The following is a 20,565-nucleotide window of genomic DNA, read 5'->3' as shown; positions in this document are numbered from 1 at the left end:
GTTCTTAATTATCAGTAAAATTTATTTTCATGAAACGGTTGTTATAATAATAATAATATGTGTGTATGATCCTATGGGAAAGATGATGTTCTTAGTCAAGTTAACATTATTTCAGCAAATCTCGTTCCAGTGCAGCTTACATCTTTGCCGTACTTTTCATGATAATATACTGTTCAAGAGTACCCTGGACCCCTAAAAGATCAATAGAGTATCTGCCAATTTACCAAAGGTTGAATTTACACAACAAGCGCAATCATTTACGGGAAATCAAAACCTCTGTTAACTCTTCAAGCTCTTTATAAGTCTCCTGTCTGTTCGACAACACTTCTGTTTTTACAGCTATATATAGAAAAGAAGAGCACGCTAAGTCTAATTTTATACAGAGCAGTTCATCATGGAAAGTTTCAGGAGTACTGTGCTTTTCAGACATACAGTTGACATTTTGTTCAAAAAACATTTTCATTTGGGAATTTAATTTTCATGGTTGTTTGTCCGTAGTTCTGTACAATTGTGAGCTGCAGCCAGAATAATATGGATATGTCATATCTTGGGTTTGTTTGCATACAGGATGAATAATGACATCAAAATATTAGTAGAAAGTGCATAAAGATGATAGTGAGATGCACAGCTTAATTAATTAGGTTTTTTTTTCCTCACACAAAAATATCAAAAAACACAATATTATTGGAGCTTTTCAAGATCCACCCTTTCCAAAACCTGTTGCCTAATCGCCATGATAGGAAGAGGAGTGTCAATGAGAGAGATCAGTTTGTACTCTGAGGTTTGGTGGAGGGGGTATAAAACCCGGTGCTGCAGGTTCACAGACGCTCACAGGAAGAGACACACAGACGGTCAGGATGGACGTCAAGCTGCTGTTTCTGACTGTTGTTCTTCTCTCCTCACCGATCCTCACACTATGTGACCCGCTGTGAGTATCAGACACTGTTTGTTCACGGAGTCACTAACGGATCTGTTCTCAAACGCTCTGATTTGATCTTCTCAGGTACGTTCTGTCAGCTCCTAACTTGCTGAGGGTGGGTTCCTCAGAGAACGTGTTTCTGGAGGCTCAGGATTACTCTGGAGGAGACCTGAACGTGAAGATCATGGTTAAGAACTACCCAAAACAAGACAAGGAGATACTGTCTAAATCGGTGACACTGACTGCAGACAGCAATTTCCAGATCCTTACAGATATAAAGGTGACCACCGTTTAGTTGTGTAATGCATCATATCCAATTTAGTTTGTATTACTAATATATATATATATATATATATATATATATATATATATATATATATATATATATATATATATATATATATATATATTCAAAACTGGTAGAGTACTAATTCATTTTCTGTCATTTAGATCCCTGATGATCAGAACTTATTCTCTGACGATCCTCTGGAGAAGCAGTTTGTGTATCTACAAGCTGAGTTTCCTACCATCACTCTGGAGAAAGTGGTCATGGTCTCATTCCAGTCTGGATATATATTTGTACAAACAGACAAGCCCATCTACACACCTTCTAGCACAGGTACCATTAAGTGTTACAAACATTATACAAAACGAATACAGAGTGTATTAATGCACAATGTGAACTTACAATCATAATGGGATGTGTGCACAAGCCCAGGAGTCACCCTGCTGAAAATACCATTTCTTCAAGGGTCCCTGAATCAATATGTTGTTCAGAGGACCTAGAAAACATAGTGGTAGAAATCTTGGTAGAAATGACGTTTTGAGTAGAGTGGCGTCTTCTCTCTTGTCTCCACAATCCCTTTGGAATTATCAAGATAGCAGGATCCTCAAAGACCTTAACTGTCAACACTCCCTTTTTTCCAGGATTCGTCCGTATTTGATATCTTTCCAGCTATCATCCTGTTTAAATATTTTACTGTATTAAATATTTCCCTTACTTTAAAAAATCCCACCGGGGTGTATTGTATATGTTTCCTACCTCCGGGGAAACTCACATAATTTTTATGAGCCTAACCTCACTAAATGAATAATTACGTCAATATATTCCAAGGATAAGACAGACCATTAGGGATGTTAATATTAGCTAAATTTTTGAGATTTAAATATATTTATATGATGTTATTTCTGGTAGTGAGTGCCGATGCTCCATTTTGTGGTTGAGACCGCCCTTAAAATGGCCAACTCCCTAAATAGTGCCCTTACTACTTACTACTACGTAATTTAGAATCTGTGATTATTCTGATCTCGGCGAATCAGCTACACATTCACCTCAAAACCTTAGATTCATGAAGCACAAACCACACATGGGATATAATTCTGCAAATAACTGCAATGCCACTTTTTTTAAACATAGATGGCGACAACGAGGTAAAAATTACGGACTCAGTGTAGCTTGCAGCGCCCTCTGTTGGTGAAAATATTCCCTACATGATCGCTCTGGTAACCAGCAACTTTTTACATCATTTGTGTGTCTGAGTGTTTATATCCAAAAGCAAAAATCTGAATAAGGGAGTAAACTGTTTTTTGTAAATTGATAAAGCGGCTCGTCTACCGTTTATGTCTTTAGTCGGTTGAAGATTAAACAGATTCAGTAAATCAGTCAACGGGTGAAATGTAAATTTGACTTCATCTAAGCCTAAAGACATTGTGAAATGGAAAACAGTGAGCACAAAATTGAAATGATGAATTCAACTAGGGAGGCCCCCTAATAGTCAGCTACCCTTTAGTCTTGGCCAGCCAAAAATGTATTTGTTGCTTAGTCACTAAAAAAAAAAATCAGACAAAGTCTCACAGTCTATGATGGACGGATTGGTAATGGTTAGTGTATGTGGCAATTCAGTACATCAGGCAGGTAAGGAAGTTCTACGGACTGTTCACAAATCTCTATGAAGTGTGAATAGTACAATCAAAAACACTCAGCCATATCTCTCCACCTTCTCTTCAGCTGTCTCGGTGCAGCTAGGACCTCTCTCAGTTCTTAACTTCTAGCACCTGTCCACTGCTGCCAAGTCTGGGATATAACATCTCATACATCCTCATTTGGTTAATTCTAGTTCATTTTTCATGTGTTAAATTTAATTCATAATATTGCTTCTAAAATATTTTAGTTTAAAATTTACTTTTCATCGCATTTCATTCGGCTAATTCTAATTCATTCTAATGTGTTTAATTAATCGATAGTTTTATGGAGTAAATATAGTGAATCATTTTTTACGGTGTACACATCACTGTAGCATGGTTCAGAAACGCTGCAGTACTCCAATAAATAACTAGAGTATTCTTTCATGTGGGATGGCATAGTGTTTGAAGGAGAACAATGGGAAATATGACAGAAATAACAATGCTCTGTTTTGCAATACACAAGCGTGTGATAAACGCTGGCAGTGTACACACCACTATCAGACTTCAGATCCTAATTAGACGGTTCAGTTGTGTTTGATCAGGGTTGATCAGAGCAGTAAGGTAGATCTCCTGGAAACAGGAAGAAGGTTGGGCATCCCTGAGCTATAACACACACACATAGATACACACAGACACACGCGCACACACACACTTTGATTTTATTTGATATATTTGTACTTCCTTTGCAGTTCATTACAGGATTTTCTCCCTAACACCCAACCTGGAACTCAGTCAGTCTGGAATCACAGTTGAAATCAAGGTATGCACACACACACACACACACACACACACACACACACACACACACACACACACACACACACACACACACACACACACACACACACACACACACACACACACACACACACACACACACACACACACACACACACACACTCACACACACACACACACACACACTCACACACACACACACACACACAAGAGATAAAAGATTTCAACTGTAATAGTCAGTGTTGAGTCCAGCATCGAGTTATAATTAATATAGTTTTTGATCAAAGTTAATGAGATAATTAAGTAGCTAATTAAATTATGTAATGAACACCTTCTGTTAGCAATCATTATCACTGAAGAAAAAAGAAACACAACTAGAACAAGGGTCAGCAAGTTTGGTCTTGGCACTGTATCAGCTTAACACTGATACAACACTGGTAATGGGCTTCATTACGCTCACGATCTCAGCAGCCCAAGAGTTTTTATACTGATTTCTGTGTTTCTGAAGAATCCTCAAGGCATCACAGTTTCATCAGAGAAGATCTTTCCAGTCAAAGGGATGAAGTCCGGAAAATATGCCATTCCTGAGATTGCCACGTACGTAAAAACACTGTCAGGACTGAAGCTTTTTGTGAAACCACAACTTCAATAATAGGGAAATATCGTACAAAAACGGCCATGCATACAGTATATATATGTTATGAAGGCAGACGTGCATGATTCTGTATGTGTTGTGTTTGTTTCAGCTCTGGGATCTGGCAGGTTATCACACTTTTTACAAACACTCCTCAGAAGACGTTTACTGCAGACTTTGAGGTTAAAGAATATGGTGAGAGCTGTGATTAATCAACATGTGTAAGAAAAGGACAAGTCAAAGTATGTTTTACTTCATTTGTGTGTCTGGTTTGGTTTTAGTGCTTCCAACATTCGATGTGAAATTAAAGCCCAGTAAGTCATTCTTCCATGTGCTTGATGACAGTCTGACAGTCGACATTGAGGCCAAGTAAGACGAACATGACTAAACCACCACACTTCATTAGGATACTCCAGCTGAAATAAAATGTAACTAGTGCTAATAATAATTAATAAACATTCAACAGAGTTTTGATGTGCTTTTATAGGTATCTGTTTGGACAGAAGGTGGATGGAAATGCGTTCGTGGTGTTTGGTGTGATGGACGGTGAGAAGAAAACAAGTATTCCTACTTCTCTGCAAAAAGTTGAGGTGAGAGATGTTCCATCTTACAAGTCGGATTTCCCTCCATACCTAGAGAACAATGTAAAGAAGAACTTAAATAGCTTGCACACAGCAACAAGTCCAATTTTAAATGAAATCTCCCTGGTAGTTTATTTGAATCCACACTCGTGAGTGTTGTAACTAATCCCAGATCAGAGATCATCAGATGGTGATGATTATGTTTTAAATATGTTATAAATATGTTATCGTTAACCTCTTTGTGGACGCATTCTTCAGGAAACAGCGTGCAGAAACATTCAACTAAACTAGTCTGTTCTGGTTTCGGTGAGCGCTGAAGAAATAATCACCGTAGTAGGTAGTAGTAGTAGAAATAATCATCCCAGTCTTCTTCTCAGTTTGTATCTCTTTGACAGAATTACAGCGCCACATGATCGTCTGGCATGTGTACTACATTGTTTTGTGGTTTTGTGTGGATGCAGATATTTATTGAGAAACAACTGGATAGGGAAAGCTCTGGCTTCCTGTAGATATAGCTACTCAGTGTTCCTTTTAACATTCTTGTGTGTGGACTCAAGTAAACTCCTGAGAGAGTTAATTGAACCCTGGGCTTTTTGCTGTGTTGACTGACATTACAAGATACTTTCTCATATCTGAATAGATCAAAAGAGGAGAAGGCGCTGCAGTACTGACCGATGAGATGATTAGAAAGACCTTTCCAAGCATTAACCAGCTGGTTGGACGGTCGATCTATGTTTCTGTCAGTCTTTTAACAGAAAGTGGTAAGACTCAACAGATACCGTACATCTGTATGCACATGTTTACAGTGTGTGTGAGAAGATCATCGTTTGTGTTTCAGGAAGTGAAATGGTGGAAGCAGAAAGGAGAGGCATTCAGATTGTGACGTCCCCGTACACCATCCACTTCAAAAAAACACCACACTTCTTCAAACCTGGGATGCCCTTCGACATCTCGGTATAAGACATTGATTAGATGAACCAGAAACTGAGGGATTGCACGAACTGGAGAATTATTAGTATACTAACAGAGATCACATATGCTGTGTTTTTGTCTTGGTTTCATAAAAGATCTACGTAACAAATCCTGACCAGACACCTGCTGAAAATGTGGAAGTGGAAGTGGAAGCACAAGGCAATGAGAAAGCCAGCAAGGGTCACACAACAGCCAATGGAATTGCAAAGGTCATCGTCAACACTATGGGAGAATCTTCCACGCTGAAGATCACCGTAAGACCTGCCAAGACTTTCAACGAGTTGTTTGCTTAAATTTAATTTTTTTCTACATTCAGTATGAACATTCAGTATTCTACATTCAGTATGAAAACATTTTTTTTTTCAGGCAAAGACCTGTGACCCAAAATTAAGCATAGATCAGCAGGCAAAGAAGGAAATGACGGCTCAGGCCTACATTCCGAAAGACCCAAAATCCAAAAACTACATGCATGTCGGCATCGATGCTGCCGAGCTTCAGATCGGTGATCAACTGAAAGTCAATCTAAACACTGGGCAAAGTCCAGGAGTGAAAGATCAAGATTACACATACATGGTAAAGATATTGCTTATTTCCTTTTAATCTGCACCACAAATATACCAATTGATTGCATCAGTATTTGATTACTACCGCAGCAGTGTTGGAAACCATACAACGTTTCTTAAGTCTGTTTTACCATCTGTTTCCTTTTCAGATCTTAAGTAAAGGTCAGATTGTAAAAGTAGAGAGGTTTAAGAGAAGAGGTCAAGCTCTAGTGACTCTGTTTTTGACTGTAACCAAAGACATGATACCGTCCTTCCGCTTTGTGGCGTATTATCATGTGGGCTCGTCTGAGGTGGTGTCTGATTCAGTCTGGGTCGATGTGAAGGACACGTGCATGGGAACGGTGGGTCAAACATCACGAGAAATCCTCAAATAACATTGCAGGGTGTAAACATTGTTTTTAATAACATCATCAGTGTTATGGAGCATCGTTGAACATGCACACACGCTATAAGTTTTTTGCTCAGTCTGACATAGCTGCACTTAAAATTTAACCGTAAAGTAAATGCTGAACTGACCCCAACTGAGTCTGGTTTCTCCCAAGGGTTTTTTTTCCTCCATTCGATCACGGATAGAGTTTTGGTTCCTTGCCGCTGTCAGCTCTGGCTTGCTTAGATGGGGACACTTAATTTCTAGCGACTATGATTGATTTGACTACAGAGGCCGTGTCTGCATTTAATAAAGAAATTTTGTTTAATCTCATCATTATACATTACTAACCCTCTTTTCTACTATTTGATACTGTTCAGTGCTTTAATACAGTCTTTATTGTTAAAAGCGCTATGTAAATAAAAAGCGATTGCTATATTAAACTGTGAATTGCATTGTTTAACATTTAACATTTTGCTCAGAAAGGTTCATTTTTCTGACACATTGTTTATTTTAATGACAGCTCAAGGTTGAGGTGAAGGATAAGAAGAATACCTACAGCACAGGAGATGATGTTGAGCTGCAGATCACTGGAGATCCTGGAGCTAAAGTTGGTCTGGTGGTGGTTGACAAGGCTGTGAGTGTCCTTAACAAGAACAGACTCACCCAGACTCAGGTGAAGAATCTTCTTCATACTTCACACCATAACATTACTTTTGTTTGTACCAAAACATATGAAAATGGTGTCATTTTTGCACCTCTAGATCTGGGACGTCATAGAGCAGTATGACACCGGCTGTACAGCAGGAGGAGGAAGGGACAGTATGGGAGTTTTCACCGATGCAGGTCTGATGTTTGTGTCCAACACTGCAGGGGGCACCGTCACCAGAAGAGGTATTTTAATGTTGTTATCATTATTTTTAATTCCTACTGTATGATTTTGGGTCTAAATCTGAGGTATTGTGTAGAATTCTGTTTCTTGTCCTGTTGTTTGGGTCCCTGTTTTAATTTCTAGGTTTTGGAATATAGTTAGGTTAATAAATGAATTGTATTAATATGTTTAATGTATGAAACTAACTCCAAATAAATTGCCTTTCAGATATTGACTGTCCCAAACCATCAAAGAGAAGACGAAGATCTGAAAGTCTCCTGCAGATCACTACCACACTGTGTGAGAAGCTGCATCTCGCTCACTCATTACTCATAAACTCACATGTTAATTTGTTGTGCAACAACAATAATAAAAAAGTATATGGATTATCTGTATTTAATGCAATTTACCAATTGTGCCTTTTGTTTTTGTTTGTTTTGTTTAATCCGAAGGTATCTCAAATGAATAAATCTGTACTGTACTGTACTATATTTTTGGTTTAGTTTGAAATACATTATTTATTCATTTTTGCTTTTTTGAACAAACAAACACCAGTCTGCTCTCGACGTCTATCGGGGGCTTTTCTAAGTTCGAGATCCTGACCAGATCCCTTCTCGTTTAGGTCACTACACTTCTCGAACACACAAATTCGTGCATTGAGGAGCCCCATAATTCTTCTGCTTCCTTCATTGTCTTCTCAGCTAATAAATTCTCTGGTGAACTGAAGCAGTGCTGCATTGATGGAATGAGGACTAATAAATTCGGCTACACCTGTGAAGAAAGATCCAGGTACATTGTCGACGGGAAAGAGTGCATGAAGGCCTTCGAATACTGCTGCGTTGAGATGAAAAAGCAGAAGGACATAAAGTTTGAAGAGGAGGAGATGGTTCTGGCTCGTAGTGAGTATATGAACAGCTGGCTTTGTCAGAAGCAATTACTGCATAAAATAAATTGATAACGCGGCATCCCGTTCTCACTTGAACTTACCTGATGTAGAAACAAAGGCTTTGATTGACACTGATACATCGAGGATTACGTGCTTTGGAAGTAGCAACTGAAGATAGTAATGAAAGTGGATGGTAATCAGAGAGAATGTTGATTTGATTGTTGCTCTTTTAAAACAGGTGATGATGATGATGACTATTATACAGACTCTGAGGACATCGTGTCACGCTCACAGTTCCCTGAGAGTTGGCTTTGGGAGGAGCTTGATCTGTGGGTCAACAACATGACATGGCATTATATCGCTTATATTTAAAAGGACACCAGCTTATGATGGTTCAAGAGTCTGAGATGAATTTAGTTGATTAACAAGTGTTATATCAACAGTTTGTTTTTTACCTCCAATTTCTAAATATCCCATATTTCTTATTTCTTATGTATATCCAGTGATGTACCAGTCACAGATAAACTGATCTTCCTCAAAGACTCTATCACTACGTGGCAGATCTTGGCTGTCAGTCTGTCACCAACTCTTGGTAAGGAGAAGATGCAAACCCAGTATATATGCTCTTAAAAACATCACTAGCATCCATGAGCTGTAACTTTAAATCTTTCTGTCTGTATCTCAAAGGCATCTGTGTGGCAGAACCTGAGGAGATGGTCGTTTTTAAACACCTTTTCATTGACCTCAAGATTCCTTACTCAGCTGTGCGTGGTGAACAAGTGGAAATCAAGGCCATTATTCACAACTACACCCCAAAGAAACAGAAGGTAGATGTGATTTAATATTAAAAATATATATGACCATGTGCATTGTAGTAATCCTTTCTGCTGGAGTCAAATTTAGGTCATTGAGCTCAGACTGAAGAAAAGATATTTAGATCCAATCATCACACTTTTCATGCATTTATTTTGGAGGAAGTTTGCTCTAGACAATTAAACAGGATCAGTCTCATTCTCCCATTTTCTACAGGTGCGTGTGGAGTTCATGGAGACAGAAAATGTTTGCAGTTTTGCCAGTAAGAAAGGCAAATACAGAAGGACAGTATCTATTGACAGAGGATCCAGCGTAGCCGTTCCGTATGTGATTATTCCCATGACGCTGGGAAATCACATGATTGAGGTGAAAGCTGCAGCATATGATTCTATAGAAACCGATGGAATAAGAAAGCAGCTGAAGGTGGTGGTAAGTCTGATAGGAGATTCTGTGACTTCACTTGTCATTTTGATTAGATAAACAGCATCATACTCATTTTATACTCTCTTGCTCTTTTAGTCTGAGGGTGTACTGGTTCCATTAGAAAGACAAAAAGTGGAGCTCAATCCTGCTGTAAACGGTGAGTTTTAAAGTGTGAATTAATGTGGCATCACTCTCAACAATTCCCGCTTTCTTCTTGCTCAATACTCACCAAAAACACAGGAATTGTGATCAACGTGTTACTCATGACTCTTCTCTATTTCTCATCTGACTGGAACAGGGGAAAAACCTATGCTTCTTAAATCCGAAATACCAGATGATCGGGTTCCAGACACACCTGCTAGCACATACATCTCCATTACTGGTAAGGAATATGACATTTTTGTAATGAATAGATGTTTTTTTGTTGTTGTTTTTTTAGTTAAAGTTAAAATAGTTAATTCATGTTGATCACAAAGAATAGATCCTCACAGTGTCCGCTGTGAATCAACACATTGAGCAAATTGAGAGGCATGAGGTCATGCTCCATCCTTCTAATTAATATCATTACTATATAAAATGTCACAAATCATCATAATTTAGTCTTAATGATCCTTTGAAGCCCTTTCTTGTCTGCCTCAGAACAGGTAGCATTAATCAATCAATCAATCAATCAATCAATCATTTTTATTTATATAGCGCTGATCAGGTTGCATCAAAGCACTGTACAGTATAATGACAGGGATGTGAATAATATGTGCAGAGACTCTCTGTAGTCAATGATAGTCACTAGAATTAAGTGTCCCCAACACATTGAGCAAATTGAGAGGCATCACGGTGATATCCAGGGGGGTCAGTTCCAGGGCCTCCTCCAGTTCAATTTTAAACGCAGCTGTGTCAGAAGTTGTTGTGCATCAGAAACCATCCTTCTCTGATGAATAATCTCATTAATATATAAAATGTCACAAATCATCAGGACTAATTTAGTCTTTCTTTTTAATGTCATCATCTTTTAGAAGTGTTCCTTTCTAAGTAATGTCTGCCTTTAACAGAACATGTGTAGCTATTAAAAAGATGTGTTTTAATCACTGGCAGAGTTCAACAGAGTTAGCCAAAAGAGTTAGCTAGATAGGAAAATGATCTGCAGAGACACCCATGAACCCATCCTTTGATCCCTTTCTGAAGCTTAGCTCTCACGGCACAGTACAGGGCTTTATCACCTGTCTTGAAGGCTGCATCTCGATCCCTGAGAAGTGTGCTGTTGATCCAGGGCTTGTGGTTAGAAAAGATACCCACAGGATCGTTATTGATACAGAAATGAATACAGGATAGAACTGCCTCTGTGTATGCAGCTAAATCTGTGTTCTTGTGTTTTTAAAAAGCACCTCTGTTTTTTCAGACAGAGTCAGTCCAGCTTAACAAAACATTCTGTTGATCAAGGGCCTCCTGAAATATAGCCTGAGCTCTGACAGTCAGCTAGTTTGGTCACCTCCTTCTCCTCAAAGGAGGTATAAGTTGGAATGAAGCACTTTTGATCGAATTAGTGCACCTCTGACTGAACCCATCCTTTGATCCCTTTTTTTAGCTCTCACGGAGCATGTGTTGCCTCTTTCATCCCTCCAGGTGAAGAGATCACTCAGACAGTCGAGCAGGCCATCAGTGGAAAAAAGACAGCTTCATGGGTCAAGGGCCTCCTTAAGCTTCATTGTGTTAAAAAAGACAGAGTCAGTGATCAAGGGCCTCCTTAAGCCAAGCTCTGACAGTCAGCTAGTTTGGTCACCTCCTTCTCCTCAAAGGAGGTATGTTGGAAGAGCAGAACATGATCTATATGACTCTTCCTCTCATTGCCTCTCATTATCTGGACCACACAAATCAGTGGAAGCTTCATGCTGTCCAACCCGTTGGATGTGGAGAGCAGAACATGATCTATATGACTCTTCCTCTCATTGCCACTCATTATCTGGACCACACAAATCAGTGGGATGCTGTTGGTGTGGAGCGCCGTAATGAAGCCGTCAACCATGTCAACACAGGTCAGCAGAACACAACAGATATAAAGTATCTATATCTATAACTATAAAAATATCACACTGCCAGCATCTAGAATGATTTTGTCAATTGGTACAATTGTTAGTTGCCGAAATACAATTACAATACAATTGTTAATTTTTACTTGTTTGTTAATTGAAGAACAAATCCCAATTCAACCCTTGCTGATTAGTAGTTTAGTTGGGCAGTTTGATTAATTAATTACTTTATATATATATATATATATATTATCCTTTTTGTATTAAGGATATCAGCGGCAGTTGAGTTATCGTAAATCAGATGGATCCTACGCTGCATGGACACAAAGGACCGCAGCACATGGTAGTTTTATTTAAATTGATTAAATTTGTTTTTATCTGTCATTATTTCCAATTTCTCCTTAAAACGTATGATGATGATTAACAATAAATATTATTGGTGGAAAATTGTTGCTTGTTAATAAGTTACATTTGTTTCTGTCTGTTAAAGGCTGACAGCATACGTGGCCAAAGTCTTCTTCATGGCCAGGATCTTGTTGTGATGGAGGACAATGTGCTCTGCAGTGCCCTCAAGTGGCTGGTCCTCAACAAACAACAGCCAGACGGCTCTTTTAAAGAGGATTCAGCTGTAATTCACGGAGAGATGGTGGTAAGTTGAACGTCACTATGACCGATTGCATTTAAACAAAATGCAGTTCAAGTGATACAAAGGAAAAATATATTTCAATGCTTTTGCTCTTATATATATATAAAAGTATTGCACTCTGCTGAACACGCTTGCTCAGTACTAGTACTAGTTAATTCTGCTGTTATATATTTATTTCATTGTTTTTGTTTGTTTTTGGAGTGATCCATGACGAAATTGTTTGGGCAACACAAACATTTTTACCCCAAAAGCAAAGATCACCATGTCCCTATAGTAAGATATAAGATAAGCTTATTGGTTGACCACAGGGACAGTTGGCCTAATGATTAGAGTTGGACTTGTAACCAAAGTTCGCAAGTTTGAGCCTCAAGTGCGGCAGAAATTGTTGGTAGGGGAGTGAATAATCACCCTCTATTCCTGGCCTTACATCACTTTCCCAAAATTATAATAATAATAAACTAATGATAAATAATAAACAGCAGATCTAACATAGGGCAACAAATCTAACAAATTGTTGCACCCATCTCCTGTAGTCCTCTAGTCATGAAAAAGGTTTTTTACCAAACTTTGCTGATTTGATTTTTTTTTAATGATTTTCTGTTTATTATTGCTTTATTCCAGGGTGATGTACAGGGCAAAGATGCCGATGCCTCTCTGACGGCCTTTGTCGTGATTGCCATGCAAGAGGGCAAAAGATGTTTGTGATCAAACAGTTGGTGTAAGTACACATCTTTTTAGAACTATTAAAAATTAACATTGGCTTTTTACACTCTTATGATTTTACGCACACTTTTACAGAGTCTGCCTGACAGTATGAGGAAGGCTGTTACGTTCTTGGAAGGTCGACTTCCAAAACTGACCAACCCTTACGCTGTTGCGATGGCATCCTACACGCCATGGCCAATGCCGACAAATTCGATAAAGAAATGTTGATGAAACACTCTACTCCAACAGAAGGTCAGTCAAGTCAAAAGCCACCAAAAAGAGATTCATTTTGCAACTCACCCAAATAGTTGAAGCATTACAAAGGCATTGTGGTGCAATGACAGCTGCTTGAGATAAAGAAGGAATGTTTCTGTTGTCTACTCATACTGTAGACTAGTTCACGCTCTTCTCTTCTGAGCGATCAATCACAGGCCGACATCACTCCGTAATGAGCACTTCTTGGCTGTAAATTCTTAACAATTGTGTTTCTATTGCTGTGTTGTGTTTGAAACAGGCGGTCGGTATTGGAGAGTCTCTGGACAGCATCATCACTCACTAGAGGCGACGGCGTATGCTGTGCTGGCGCTTGTGAAAGCCAAAGAGTTTGATAAAGCAGGAGAGGCAGTGCACTGGCTGGGCAGACAACAGTCTCACTATGGAGGATCTGGAACCACACAGGTGCTGTACATCAACACCTCGCCATTTGACTGTAAACACTGACACTACAGGACTTGATTTCAATGCTTTTCTGTCTATTCTAGGCGACCATCATGGTGTTCCAGGCCGTGGCAGAGTATCGCACGCAGGTGAAGAACAAACAAAACTTCAATCTGGACGTGGAGCTGTCTGTACAAGGAAGAAGCAAACCTGTCAGATGGTCTTTCAAAAAAGATAATGCACATCTTACGCGTTCAGACAAGGTGAGTGGTAGATATAAATCGTTTGCTGTACATGTTATTTTTAATTGTCTGTATCAGTAGGCACCAACCTTCTGACCTCAGCCTTTATGAAAGGCAAGCTGTACCTATTTAACGAAGTTATAACAGCCTCACGAACCAAAGGAAAATTTTGCTGTGTAAAATGAGAAGAAAATTGCATTGCCGTCTGAACTTTTTACTACATTGATATAACCCTATCACACCACCAATTTAGATGTTCTTCCAATATTTCAAACATTGTGAACATCTTCTGTTAACATCCTGTTTACAGACTCATGCTTAACATTTTTTTCTTTGTCCCAGTCGCTGAAAATAACAGACAAACATGTACAAAAATGGAGAAATGTGTTGCATAATTTTTTGTATTGTTATTTTTGGGACCTACTGGGAGGGATAGTCATAACGTTTGCGTGGGTTGGTCACCACTGTAATTATATCAATATTGTTTATTATTCACTCATTCTCATTATTCAATGCGATCACTCAACAGTTGGACATAAGCAAGGACTTCAATGTAACCGCTCGAGGAACAGGAACAGCCACTCTCTCAGTAAGTGTTCATGAGCTTTTATAAAGTCAAAAGCCAGTGTTAGTGTTAAGTGTTATCTAGTCTGAGACGTGCTGCTGTGTTCAGGTTATGACGCTGTACTACGCCAGACCTGTTGAGAAGAAGACAGACTGTACAGCCTTTGATCTGACTGTTAAAATGGAGGCAGACGACCAGCGTAAGATCGAGTTCATACACTTTCTGTGGCACTTTCCATACACGATACCACTCAGTTTTGAACAGCATTTTTACATTTATTAAAAAATATATCATTTTTTTCCCTTTAGCGGAACAACAAAATGCGGGTGAAACATTCAAGCTCACTATGGATTTCTAGTAGGTGAACTACTAACTCTAATTCCGATGATATGTCAAGAAACTATTTTATTTGTGATTTTATAGCTTGTTTATTTTGACTGTTTTCACACTTTTAATTAATTGGTCAGAGCTCAGGTTTGATCCCGCCCCTCTCGTCCCACACTGGTTACTGGTTGGCATCCTGAACATATTTAATACACAGTAAATTGCCCGCTTTTAAGTCAACATTATTGTGAGTTCATATGGGAAACTGTAGCAGGGTCTCAAAAATAACACAGAGGCAATTATTAGGTACTAAAGTGGTTAAGTAATTGTTATTACTTACCTTATTACAAACCTGACTGACTTCTGACATCTGTTGATGAAAATAATGTAACAATGATAACCACTTTTGCTTAGTGATGGAAATTGTCTATACCATATCACTTGATCAAACTTTTGTAACAAATTATGGTTTCATAAATACTGAAAGCCACAAACTTAACACAAGCTCCAAGAGTTAAAACTGACACTAATCACCATAATGGTGACTGATGAATGATTGACTTTCAATAAAACAACTAACCCTGTTAATTCTCAGAACTGTGGACTAATGAGAGAATGAAGTCAGTCTGGTTTGTAGTTCGAGAGATTCCATGTCTTTTTGGTTGATTTCATCTAAGGCTGTGGCTGGAGGTCAGTTGTAGCTCTTGTGTTTCTCTTTCAGTGATTCTGCTCATCAGTTTGTCTTCAATAATCAAACAGTCACCAATTAAACACTCACGTTTATCACTCTGCTGGTGGTTTCACAGATATGAACACAGAGCAGTGTTGATTTAACATCAGATGATTTACTGTGACTGATACTGTACCAACAAAGCTTTCTGGTGTGGATGCAACTCATTTATTTATTTGGAGATTTGGAATTAGCCCTGTGTTAATAATTATTGAGACTTGGGTCTAAAAAAGCTCTAGTGGGAAAACAGCCTAAAATGCAGACTGAGAAGATGAAGCCTACCTACAAAACCCGAGAGACCTGTTATAACATCTGTTCTTGATCTCCATCTTCGCAGCTACAAAAGTGATAAAACCGATGCCACCATGACTATTCTGGACATTAGCATACCGACTGGATTTGACGTTGAAGAAAAAGATCTTAAAGAGGTATTGTGGTGATAAACTGGTGCATATCTTTTTGCAACAAAGGTGCATCGTCCAGGGGTCAGAAGGTAAAGGTCCTGCCGTATTCACATTACACCCATGAAGTCAGCAGCTGATTTCACCAGAGGAGGAACTAAGTCATTCCTTTCAAGACACAAACAAATCAAATCCCAAGTCCTCAAAAAGTTAAAGATAATGATAATATAAAGTGACTAATTAAATAATGATCGTATATTAGTGGTGAGTGGGTGGAATAAATATATAGCAGGACTTTCCACCTCTGATGTCAGTAGAGCTGCTTTACAACAGATTTCATTTTAATTCAATTTTATTTTTGGTCCAGTATGAATCTGATTCATATCTATTTGTATTGTATAAATAAATGTGGCTTAATTGGCAGGACACAGAGCAATTGGTCATTTACGTTTTATCCATGATTTATTTCTTGTTTCCTTGCCCTCAGTTGTCCACAGGGAAGGAGAGATACATTCAGAAATATGAAAAGAATAAAGTGCTGTCTGAGCGAGGATCCCTCATCCTGTACTTAGATAAGGTACGTCAGTATCACATCTAATCTCTATCTAACCTGAAAAGTATGTGGCATTTCTTATTTCTATTAAGCATTGTTAAAATAGTTTCTGATTGTCTGACAAAGTGCTTATTCACATGCAGTAACGTGCATTGTGGCCAACATATTATGATCATATTTCACGTTATATTATAAGCATAAGATAAAGTACTTATGTAACACATAGCCAATGGCTATAACAACATTTTATTTTATTTTCTGTCAGCTATATGCAACACTGGCTGTAGATCCCATCAATTACCTGTTTGTGCAAATCTTAAAATGGACTTTTTACATTTTTTTTGCATTTACTTTGGCTTCTGTTTTATTAGGTTTCACGTAAACAAGCAGAAAGAATTTCCTTCAGAATGCGCAAGTTACTTGATGTGGGTGTGTTACAGCCTGCTGCCATCACAATATATGAATATTACTCTCCAGGTGAGAAACACGCAGCACACTTCTGTTCAGTTAAACCCGACCTCTCGAATAGTTTACATTTACATTCACTTACAATCATTTAGCAGACACTGTTATTCAAAACAATCTTGCATAAAGTCCATTCAATGACTTACTCGCCTGCCACAATAGTGCCTTTTAAACAATGTTGATTTGGAAACATTTTTCAGAGCATATTGCAATATTGCCGTATTTTGGGGAAAATAAGCATCAAATGACTATTCCTTACATCAAGTCTAAAAAAATTATTACATTTAGACATATTGCAAAAAAATTTAACATTTACAAACAATAAAAAATCACATTTTTTGTTGCCACAATAAAAAACATTATGGTATATGGAAAAGAAATAATGAAGATGAAGTGAATTATATTCCAGAAAATATGATCATTAAGATGGATTTGATTAATTTAGTTGCATTTGGTGAATCATGTTTGTTTGACCCATATCTTTCTGTTTTGTGTGTGTGTGTGTGTGTGTGTGTGTGTGTGTTTTAGATGCACGTTGTACAAAGTTCTACCACCCTGACAGAAAGGATGGTGCGATATCCAGACTGTGTAAGGGAGAGATGTGCCAGTGTGCAGAAGGTAATATCAGCCACAAATAATAGCTTGTAAAAGAGATCATTTTATTTGGATCTCACACTCCACTTATGAAGTTAGTCAAAAATAAAATAAACAGTCCTAAATGTAGTAGTTAAACGGTCCAGACATCAATGTGCTCAGCAGAGGCCAGAAATCATCTGTATTAGCAGGTTTACACCTTGACGAACTTATGATTTATTTTATTCTTATATGTGGAGAAATGTGTCTGTGATCACAAGTGTGCATTGTATGTAACGTCTCTAAACACAGAAAACTGCAGTTACCAGAGGAAACAAGATGTCATTGATGACGAGCGTCTCATCAGAGCCTGTGAACAAGGCATGGATTATGGTAAATGCATTCATGACTCTCATTCTTTAAGAACTTAATACTCCACTTCATTCAAGATGTAGACGTGCAGATAACAATATGACATATTTGACAGTTTATAAAGCCACGGTGGTGAGGATGGATCTGTCACAAGATTCTGACCTCTATGACCTGAAGGTGGATCTGGTGCTGAAAGAAGGTACGGTTCATTATTGCCTCCATGTTTCTCTGCTGATCACGATGAATCCTGTTAAATGCAGTTGTCTTCACAGACGGCTGAATCGCAGTGGAACTGTTTCTTAAATGTGTCTGTTCTGTCCCGTAGGCACCGATGAGGATGTCGAGGGAAGAGTGATACGGTTTTTGGCTCGTCCCAGCTGCAGAGAGCTTTTGGGGTTGGCAAAAGACAAGACTTATCTCATCATGGGCAAATCTGTGGACCTGCCAAAGCTCGGGGGAAGGTAGGTCTATGCCCTGTGCCTTCAGGGTTTGAATAAATGAATGTGTTTACTGAACAATACGTAAACTTTCATGTTTCTGATGTTTTTAGTCTGCAGTATATTTTTGGAGAGCACACCTGGGTTGAATACTGGCCTACGAGAGAAGAAAGCCAAACTCGAGAACACAGGGAGCGATACATCGGCATATCTGAGCTCCAGAACAGCCTTCTCAAAGAAGGATGCGCTACATAATTATATACGTTTGTTAATTACAGTTCTTGCAAACTTTGATATGTGTTTTTATCAAATAAATTGATTAAATAAAAAGGGAGAATGTTAATTTTGGAGTGCCTGGCCAAATCATTCTTTATTTTGTCATTCTGAATTACAAATCCAATATTATAACTGTTGTGCGATTGCTGTATGCCTCCGTTTAATAATCATTCACTCTCAATCTGTACGAGTTCAAGTACACTATTAGCAAAGGTGGAAAACCAGGGAACAAAGTTGTATGACATCAGTTCCTTAAGGTTTCAAAACACTCTCAAGGTACTTGCAATACAGAAATCCTGGCAAGTACATGCCAGGGAAAAATGGCACGTGTGGTCACCGTACTGACTTCAGCCACAGCCTCGGATGAAATCAACTGGAAGAAAGAAAGAAAAAAACATTGCCACCATAACTGGCCTAATCTTACGGTTGTGAACAGCTTAAAGGATTAGTTCACTTTCAAATGAACATTTCCTGATGATTTACTGTCATCCAAGATGTTTATGTATTTTTTTCTCAGTCAAAAATCAATAAAGGTTTTTTTATGAAAATGTTCAAGGATTCATATAGAGCACTTCAATAGACTCCAAATAGCTGATGGTCAAAATTACAGTGTCACTGCAGCTCGTATTTTGTTGTTTGCCACGAAGACGCCATCTTCACTGTTTTAATCAGTTTGTAGCAGCAAATGAAGCCTCCAGAAATGCACCCTTTTTGATCAAATTTTGAAAGCTTTCTGAGGCTTCATCTCGTCATCACTGATAAACATTTATCCTACCGTCAGACCAGTCACACATTCTAATATTTTCAGAACATTTTTCACTAAAATCTTATATTGATGAGGGGAGAGTCTGACTTCTCCAGCACATCCCAAAAACTCTCACTCTGGACTCTGGGAGGCCATCCATGCGCCCTGTACCACTCTTTCACAATTCGAACCTGATAAATCATTGTCATCTTGAAAAAAAAATCCACCGATGGAATGATCTGTGTATTCGTGTAGTCAGCTTTGGGCACATAATGTTGCTGAGCCTAATTCTGATCAACTACAGCCACCCCAGGGCATAGAAGTTATTGGTAACACTTTATAATAACTGCACACTATCAATTATTTAGACAATTTATACTTAATAAAGCATAGTTACAACATTAAAAAGCATTAGACGTGTTTTCATGAGCTTCATTTAGTGATTTGTAATTGTCTTACATTTAGTGAAGCAGAACAGTGCTTTCCACTCTTATATGTCTCGTGTTTCTGGAGGCTCACCAACAACTACCAGAACCAACTCGGAAGCCAGTGTACCATCAGTATGATTTTAAAACTGATATTCCAATGTTATTTTTTTGTTTAGTTTTTTCTTATTCTGGAAATACATAATACATACACTTTCACTGTCTCTTTGCCTGTTTAGAAATGTTCTCTGATTTCGGGTTAACTGTGGGTTTGCATATGAAGGTACAAACACTCGAGAAAACAGGAAGTCAGCAAATTCTAAGCTGCAAAAATGATCAACTAGTTTGTTTTTCGGGGCAAAAAGTAACAGCTAGCATATTTCAATGCATTTGAGATATTCTCTGATTGCATGAGAGCAAACAATTAAATGATTGATTGGTACTTCGTAATAAAATGTAATTTTAGTAGTTGACTGGTTTTTATATCCTGCGTGGAAGTAAGCAGCTGAAGCACTCATCGTCTTCCACTAGGGTTTGTTTTGCCGTGTCACCCTTATTTGGAAGACAGACAAAGTGTGTTGTGAAACTGGGTGGAGGACGCAGTTTTCTTAACTAACTTCCAGTTTAATTGAGTTATTAAATGATACACCGTATGCAGCAATAGCTGATCTTCTGCTTGATCATACTTCAGTT

At 38.3% G+C, this 20,565-nt stretch overlaps 1 pseudogene; it reads left to right on the top strand.

Annotated features, from left to right (window-relative positions):
- Positions 1-768: 768 nt before the first annotated feature.
- LOC122344576 lies at positions 769-18,769 on the top strand (annotated as a pseudogene).
- The last annotated feature ends 1,796 nt before the right edge of the window (positions 18,770-20,565 follow it).

Source organism: Puntigrus tetrazona, chromosome 1 (genome assembly GCF_018831695.1).
Source record: "Puntigrus tetrazona isolate hp1 chromosome 1, ASM1883169v1, whole genome shotgun sequence".
Taxonomy (NCBI): Eukaryota; Metazoa; Chordata; class Actinopteri; order Cypriniformes; family Cyprinidae; genus Puntigrus; species Puntigrus tetrazona.
This window is presented reverse-complemented; position numbering and strand designations above follow the sequence as displayed.